At 38.8% G+C, this 7,653-nt stretch overlaps 1 non-coding gene across 1 annotated transcript; it reads left to right on the top strand.

Moving 5' to 3' along the window:
* Positions 1-643: 643 nt before the first annotated feature.
* Positions 644-750, top strand: LOC126804272 (small nucleolar RNA R71). Its single transcript, XR_007673226.1, has one exon. It is a non-coding gene; the product is annotated as a small nucleolar RNA R71 (small nucleolar RNA).
* The last annotated feature ends 6,903 nt before the right edge of the window (positions 751-7,653 follow it).

The following is a 7,653-nucleotide window of genomic DNA, read 5'->3' as shown; positions in this document are numbered from 1 at the left end:
AGTAGCAGAGTTTAGATTTTGTTGCCCTTGAGCAAGAGACTTCAAAAGTTCATCATAGTTAGGTGAAGATGCATTATTCGAACCATGAACATTAGAGTTAAAGGGAACAGAACCTTGAGGTACCTGAGGCCTCACAAACAAACCTGAAGGACGAGGTCCTTGACCTTGAGCATTGGATGGTTGAGCATTGTTGCTCCAACGAAAATTTGGATGGTCTCTAAGTCCAGGGTTGTATGTGTTCGAGTATGGATCGTACCTAGGCCTTTGTTGCCCCATAAAGTTCAACTCTTCTTCAGTCATTGCACCATTTGGACAATTGTCAGTCGTGTGATCTTTGAAAGAACAAATGCCACGTGCTTGATTGTTGATGCTCGAACCATTGAATGCCTTGACTAGAACGTCAAGCTTCCTTTCTAAAGTAGCCATCTGAGTTCTTGCATCAACATCATACACCCCACGACTCTTACTTCCTCTCTTCTCCTTGGAACTAAATTGGCGATTGTTGTCGGCCAAGTCATCAATCAAGGTGTAAGCTTCTTGACCGGTCTTGTTCATGAATGTGCAGCCACATGCCGAGTCCACCATGCTCTTATTGGTGGTGTTGAGTCCTTCATATAAGAATTGCACCAAGTCATCCAACGAAATACCATGGTGAGGGCACTTCCTATGTAATTCCTGAAATTCCTCCCAAGCCTCATAAAGTGAATCACCATCCTTTTGAGTGAAGTTTTGAATCTCCCTCCTAAGTCTTTTCGTGAGTTGAGCAGGGAAGAATTGCTTCAAGAACCTCCTAGTCATTTCCTCCCATGTGGTGATGATTCCCGCAGGCAAAGAGTACAACCAACGTTTAGCATCATCCTTAAGGGTAAATGGAAACAAAAGCAACCTCAAGCCTTCTTGAGAAAGATGATGAATCGATTGGAGCTTGCAAATGTCCAAGAACTCCCTAAGGTGAACATTAGGGTGTTCCATTGAAGAGCCAGAGTACTTAGACAGCTGCCCAAGCAATTTAACCGGAATGGAGAAGTTAGCTTCATCAGGTGGAGTGAAAGCAATGCATGAAGGTGATTCAGGGGTGGTGGGAATGAATGCATTCTTGAGTGCCATTGGAGCACCAACAGGAATTATGTCACGGTCCGCAATTGTGTCTAGCTCGGAATTGAAGATGAAGGGGAATGAAAGCTCCTCCTCTTCTTCTGATCTAGGTGAAGAGTTTAAGATTGAATTGCTTGGAGATGTTTCGAAATTTAAAGGTCCACTTGTGAAAGAGTTGTTTAAATCTCTATGTGCTTGAATTCTATCCTTGAGCTCTTGTGTTCTCTTAGATATCTCGGACATGCATAGTACCTGTTATACGAAAGTTAAAGAGTTAGCATTGAAGAATACACAATGAACACATAAAAATCGTGCCTTCCCTTAGTCATACACACGCACACTTATTGGGAAGGACACGGCAACTATGTTATCAAGTTACAAAGAGTTAGTTCTTTATGTTTACAAAAGTTCATACAATTCACAAGTTCTTTTTGCCATTTCAATGATTAAACGATCAATTGATTCTAAGTTGTAAACCAAGGTGGACGTGCGGCCTAAGTATGGATGCCTAGACACAAGATCAAGTCGTTGTTTCAGAAGGCCTTGTAGCTCAATCAGAGATAGTGAACATGGTAGGACTCATTTGTTGAACTACGGAGAGCGAACTCCCTATCGACTCCATCACTGAGATGTATGTCAGTAAGTAGTTTGCCTACGAGAGGTTCATTGTGGCAATTATGGTTCTCACCAAGCTGGTCCAAAGATGAGATGGCTCATTCGCCGCTATGGTTTCTATTGGCCTACCATACTCAAGGACTGCATCAGCTTTGCGCAAGGTTGCATCGAATGTCAAATGCATGGACCAGTTTAGCATGTGCCAGACGTTCCTCTACAACCAATAATTAAACCTTGGCCGGGTCGTGGTTGGGCTTTAAACTTTATTGGGGAGATTCATCCACAGATTTCTCCACCAAGTGGGTCGAGGCCATACCAGTCAGGACGACATCTTCAGAGGTGATCACTGACTTTATCTTCAAATATATTCTCACCAGGTATGGCATTCTAGAGTGTTTGGTAGTAGACAGGGGGCAGGTTTCATGGCTGAAAAGACTCAGAAGTTCTTAGCTAGCTATGGGATCAAGTTTCTGCATTCCAGTCCTTATTATGCTCAAGCAAATGGTCAAGCAGAAGCTAGCAACCGCGTCGTTATGTCTATACAGATTTGGATCACACGTTATGGGCTTATCGAACTTCCAAACAGACTCCAACTGGTACTACACCTTATGCTTTGATGTATGGACATGATGCAGTGCTTCCTATTTAGCTTAATGTTCAGTCGCTGAGGGTTCGCGAGCAGCACCAGTTGATTGGCGAGGACTATGTCTAGGCTATGTATCAAGAGCATGAGGATTTGGATTCTCGCCGGATGGAAGCCCTCGACAGCCTTATGGCAGAAAAGCAGAAGATAGCACGACTATATGACAAACGCACGAGAGGACGCAGCTTTGGAGTTGGAGACTTAGTGTGGAAAGCTTGTTTGCCCTACGGCGAGCGAGTTGATGGTCGTGGTAAATGGTCTGCTAAGTGGGATGGTCCTTTTGTGATTGATCGAGTAATGGGCAAAGGCGCTTACTACCTTCGCGACACTGATGGGAATGTTCACAGAAATCCCATGAACGGTCGCCATCTTAAGAAGTACTTTCCTAGTGTTTGGGAGTATGAAGATCCACCGGCAGCGGTGCAAGCAACATAACTGGTGTTCGGACTTAGTGTTTCCTTGGTTTCCATCCTTTCAACCAAGTAAACATGGGGGCCACACTATGGATACTCAGTACTTAATGGTCGCGAACCCAGAAAATTTTGATGTTCGCGAACGTTACTACCGGTAGCGAGGCCATAAAGTTTTTTTTTTCGAAACTATCGAGTTTCTGGAACTTTATGAGTTTCATAATCATGCTCCGGCATTTTTTGTAACACATTGGACCAATTCTTGTGGTCCGAAATTGGTTGTAACGTTTGTTACGCAGCAATGAAACAATACAAGTGTTTTTATGAAACAAGTTGTGTTTTATTCATATGACTTTGTGGCCAGAAACTTTATATAAGACCTATACTATCACATGTGAGCTTTAACAAGCTCTGATACCATCTATGCTAGGTGGAAAGGTCTTCACGATTTCTCCTGTTCATCCCACCACCACGAGAAACTTGAGATTAAGCTGCACCAGTTGAAGGCCGATTGGAACCAGCTTGATGCCAAACATAGGTTCTAATTGGAGGACTGGTGGTAGGATAAGGGATCCAGAGCCTTAATTTGTACACTTCTCCTGATGTTCCTTCAAAGAAGGGAGATTGGAGGATATTACACATAGAAGATACAACAGCTCGCATCGCGTATCAAAAGAGGTACATGATGAGCAAGAAGTACCTATTGGGTCTGGTCCTGAATTTGGTTGCCTGCTTCCTGATGCTCGGCGACTAAACCATGATGAATAGGCCGCAGGAAGGGCTGCCATTTCCTCTCTCACTTGTAATCCTTCACTAGGAACAACCCTTAATGCAGGGCAGATCCCTAGTGCTGAACTACAAAGAAGGGAGGATGGGAGGGTGGAATAAGACTCCCACCTCACATTTGAGGGTAGAATAAGACTCTCAAAAATTGCTATTGAGTTTGCAAGTCTGGGGGATGAAACTTAAGAAACCTAAGGGGTTTCGAAGGAAGAAATGGAACAGACATGGTTGGAGGCTGCGGGAGAGAGTGTTGTGTGTTCATTCCTTAGGGTTTCATTTTATAGCAGAAGAAACTTCTATTCAAGGGCTGAGATTAGAGATACAGATTTGGAGATCGCGCCCCAGATTTATTGCAGCAATAGTGGTCAAACTAAAACGATTTGAGCGTTTCCGATATTGATTGCTCCTGTTTTCGAGAGTTTGCATTCAAACATAGACGGTGGTGAGTTTAGTTGGGCTTTGGCCTTGAGTCTTTACTTGGGTTTTTTCACGGGTCAAGGAGACTCAAGTAGGGTGAGCAGACAGAGATAAATTGCAATTCTTACTACTAAAATACTTTGTTGTTCAAATTACATTCTATGTCTGACAAGGCGGATATCTAGGAGAAGTTTTCCAGTATCACTGGCTTTATCGCATATCAGGTTGTTGATCCTCCTTTCTTCAGTCACAGAAGCTGCCAGTTGCCTCTTGCGCTCCTGAATTTGGGGTACAGTACTTCTTATTTCTTCCTCCACAGCCTTGAGTTCTCTAGCTTGCTCAGCTTCAAGCTCCGCTATTTGTTGCCGCAATGCACTAATTTGTTGCGAACGGCTGGTCTTGGCATGCTAAAGCTTGGTCTTAAGTTGGGCAGGGCTTTGCGCAATAAAATTTCTAGCATCAGCGTTGTGTTGCGACAGACTCTGAGATTCTAGATGCAAAAGATGAACATTACCACTTAATTGCAAAGCAATAAAAATGGAATGTTGTATCCAACCTCATATTAAAATCACAAAGGACTTTAATAGAAAGTTAATTTGCGAAATCAAAGCTTGCAAGATTATGCGACTAATTTAATATGAAGCACATTAAGATATGTAACAAAACGTAGGCCTGGGACCGGTTCCAAAATAATTATTTTTTCCCAAAACTGGAACCGAAATCAGAAAAGAAAAAACGGTCTGGATTTAGCACCATTTGCTTCCGGAACTGGAACTGCAAATATCATGTCAGTTTTCGGATTTTTACAGTTTTAAAAGTTCATTGTTATATATATTTATCTCCAAGCCTTAAACAATAACCACATAAAAATACCAACATCAAAATGCAAATACATAACGTCAACAACCTCTCTAATACAATTACCAAATGATCAACAATTAACATACTCAATTATTTCAAAAACAATTGAGAGAGAGAGAGAGAATGCTTACTTATGACAATTTAGATTTTAAGAAGTAACAAAATAATAGAGGAAGTCAGACAGAGGAAGTGAGGAAGTAAGGGCATAGGGCAAAATGAATTGGGATTTTTAGTTTATATATTGATTAGTAGGAATCTAAGAAGTAAAGAAAATAAAGTGATGAGGGAGGCAGCGATAAAACATGTTTCTTTTAGGGGTTTTTCTTATATAGTTGTGAAGACTCAGTTTTAACGATTCCAAAATTATTTTTAAAAATAGGAACTGAAATTGAATCGAATTGGTTGTTTCGGTGCGGTTTTTCTAGATTTAGTAATTTATTTATTTTTAGAATTGAATTGATTCGACCATTTCGGTGCGGTTCTGATGGTTCTAAACGGTTCTCGGGTCTAAAGTCTCGAGCCTAACAAAAAGATCATTGCAGATTTAAAATACTACAATTTGCTAAACAAAGCAAATAAATTCTCAAAAGATTAATAATTACAACTATGAAGGTGGAAATGGCGAATGTTCAAATGGTACCAGAAGATTATTACTTATGACAAAAGTGATTGAATCCATTGGTTCAATCTACTATATTCAACTAAACTCTTGTACTTTTAACCATTTTGGTAGTGATAAGATTATTTTCTTGTTGCATGTACCAATCTACCTAGAAGTTTCAGATGACTTAGTAATTATACTCCTAAGTTAACTAATTGGTTAAGTATTCATAAAGTATAAATACAATCATACTCATAAGAGTTGAAACATTCACTGCCTCATACTTAAACTTCAGTAGCTTGAACTGTACTTCTCAACTTTTTTATAATCAAAAATCAATTCAGTTTTAACTTACATCTAATTTAGTTTTGTTGAGAAGAGTGGAAGAACTACAGAGATGTGCACAATTGATCCACTAAGTAACAATGAACAGATTAAATTTAATCTTTCGTATTGTTGGACTCCTGTATAAGTGAACAGGAAAAATATGAAGCCATAATGCCCAAAACATTTGCAGCTGCACTAAGTTTGATGCCTAATGTGAATATGTCAAGCCTGATGTCATTCTCTTCCATTTCACACATCAAACTGTGAAATTTCTCCTTGTTTCCAGTCTTATAATATAAATTGAGCAAAACATTGTATTGTAATGACGTCTTGGCAATCCCTAAATTCCTTAACTTATGAAGGTATAATAAATATTTTCTTTCACTTTTTCGAAGAAAACAAAGTTGTACTTCTTGTATACACCGCATTGTTTGATTAATTTATCACGGATACCGTTATTCAAAATATTATGTTGTTCGATGTATTATATTATTTTTATTTGATAATAATTAAATCAATAAAATTCTTCATTGAAATCCTCAAAATGTAAAATTTATTATATAAATTAAGTCATTATTAATTTACATATTCGATGGGGTCTATGTAAATTCTAAAACTTCTATTATCTTATAAATTTAGCGAATTATTAATTTAGCACCATAAACCCAAAATGTATTATTTTAACGAGGTTATTAATTAATTGAGTATTAATTTAACGAGGTTCTACTGTATACCTTTCTAAAAATTGATTCTTTGTGCTATAAACTGTTGTGAAAAGGTGGGTACAATTTTGGCCATGTAAGTCTAGTTTTCTAGGTTGGGAGTGTCATAGACTGATAGGGATAACTCTTATTGTCAGTCTTTTAGAGTGTATTATCTTTTTGGTGCTTACTGAATAAAATCTCGCATGACTTCGTACTAAAAAAATACATGAAAACTCACCAATATATGAGATTTTGTTATGAAGAAATGTGCTCAAACGTGACCTTTCAGGAAATCTAAATAGAATATTTTATTGAATAAATAAGTGCTCTATTAAATAGGAGAATACATAAAAGATATATCTCAAATGTGGGATTATATTCCACTTACAAAGATTTAAAGAAATAACCAAGTACAATAATTTAACTCATACAAAGACTAAGCATACATATGAGAAACATATTCTTCACAACACTCTACCTTGTGCATTTTGGACGTAGAGTTTGGTTTTTTTTTTGTGTTGCCTTGCCTTGCTAAAAGCCTACCAAGTAACAAAAATCACTGCGGGAAAAACAAACCTTGGTCGAATGGCAAAGAGCACAACACACCACTTCTCAATTGAGATAATCATTGGCATGTGAGAGCTAGGTAACTCCCCTTGATGTTTCTGCATCTCCCCTGAGTGCTGGAACAATCTTTCAAGATATTAGAAAACATCTTCAATCTGATATTTTTAACATGCTCCTAAAACATGGACTTCAGAAGCGACTTCATGAACAAGTCTACCATGGAATCTTCTGAATAAGTTTGCTTCACTTGGATCTTCAGGAATTCTTGTTGTTGCTTATTATAGAAGAACCACAGCGAGATATGATTGGTGTTGCCTCCCTTAATTTGAGCTTGATTCATTTGCTTGATACAAGATGCATTGTCTTCAGGGGGAGTGTTGGTTCATCCATATGTGTGATGAACCTTAAACCACATCTACTCTGCATATGTATGATGATGGACCTTAACCATACACACTCACACACAGCTTTATGGAGAGCATGATCTCTGCTTGATTAGATGAAGTGGTGACCATATTCATGTCATGCCCCAATCCCTAGATGGGTTTAAGGCACCAGACGCCGGTCTCAACGAACAACTTAATGTTATAGTGTGAAATGTGAGTAAAAACGGCTCTTCACTCTAGGCTC

This window comes from Argentina anserina, chromosome 7, assembly GCF_933775445.1.
Source record: "Argentina anserina chromosome 7, drPotAnse1.1, whole genome shotgun sequence".
In the NCBI taxonomy this organism is placed as follows: domain Eukaryota; kingdom Viridiplantae; phylum Streptophyta; class Magnoliopsida; order Rosales; family Rosaceae; genus Argentina; species Argentina anserina.
The sequence above is the reverse complement of the archived record's forward strand: the minus strand, read 5'-3'. Positions and strand labels throughout refer to the sequence as shown.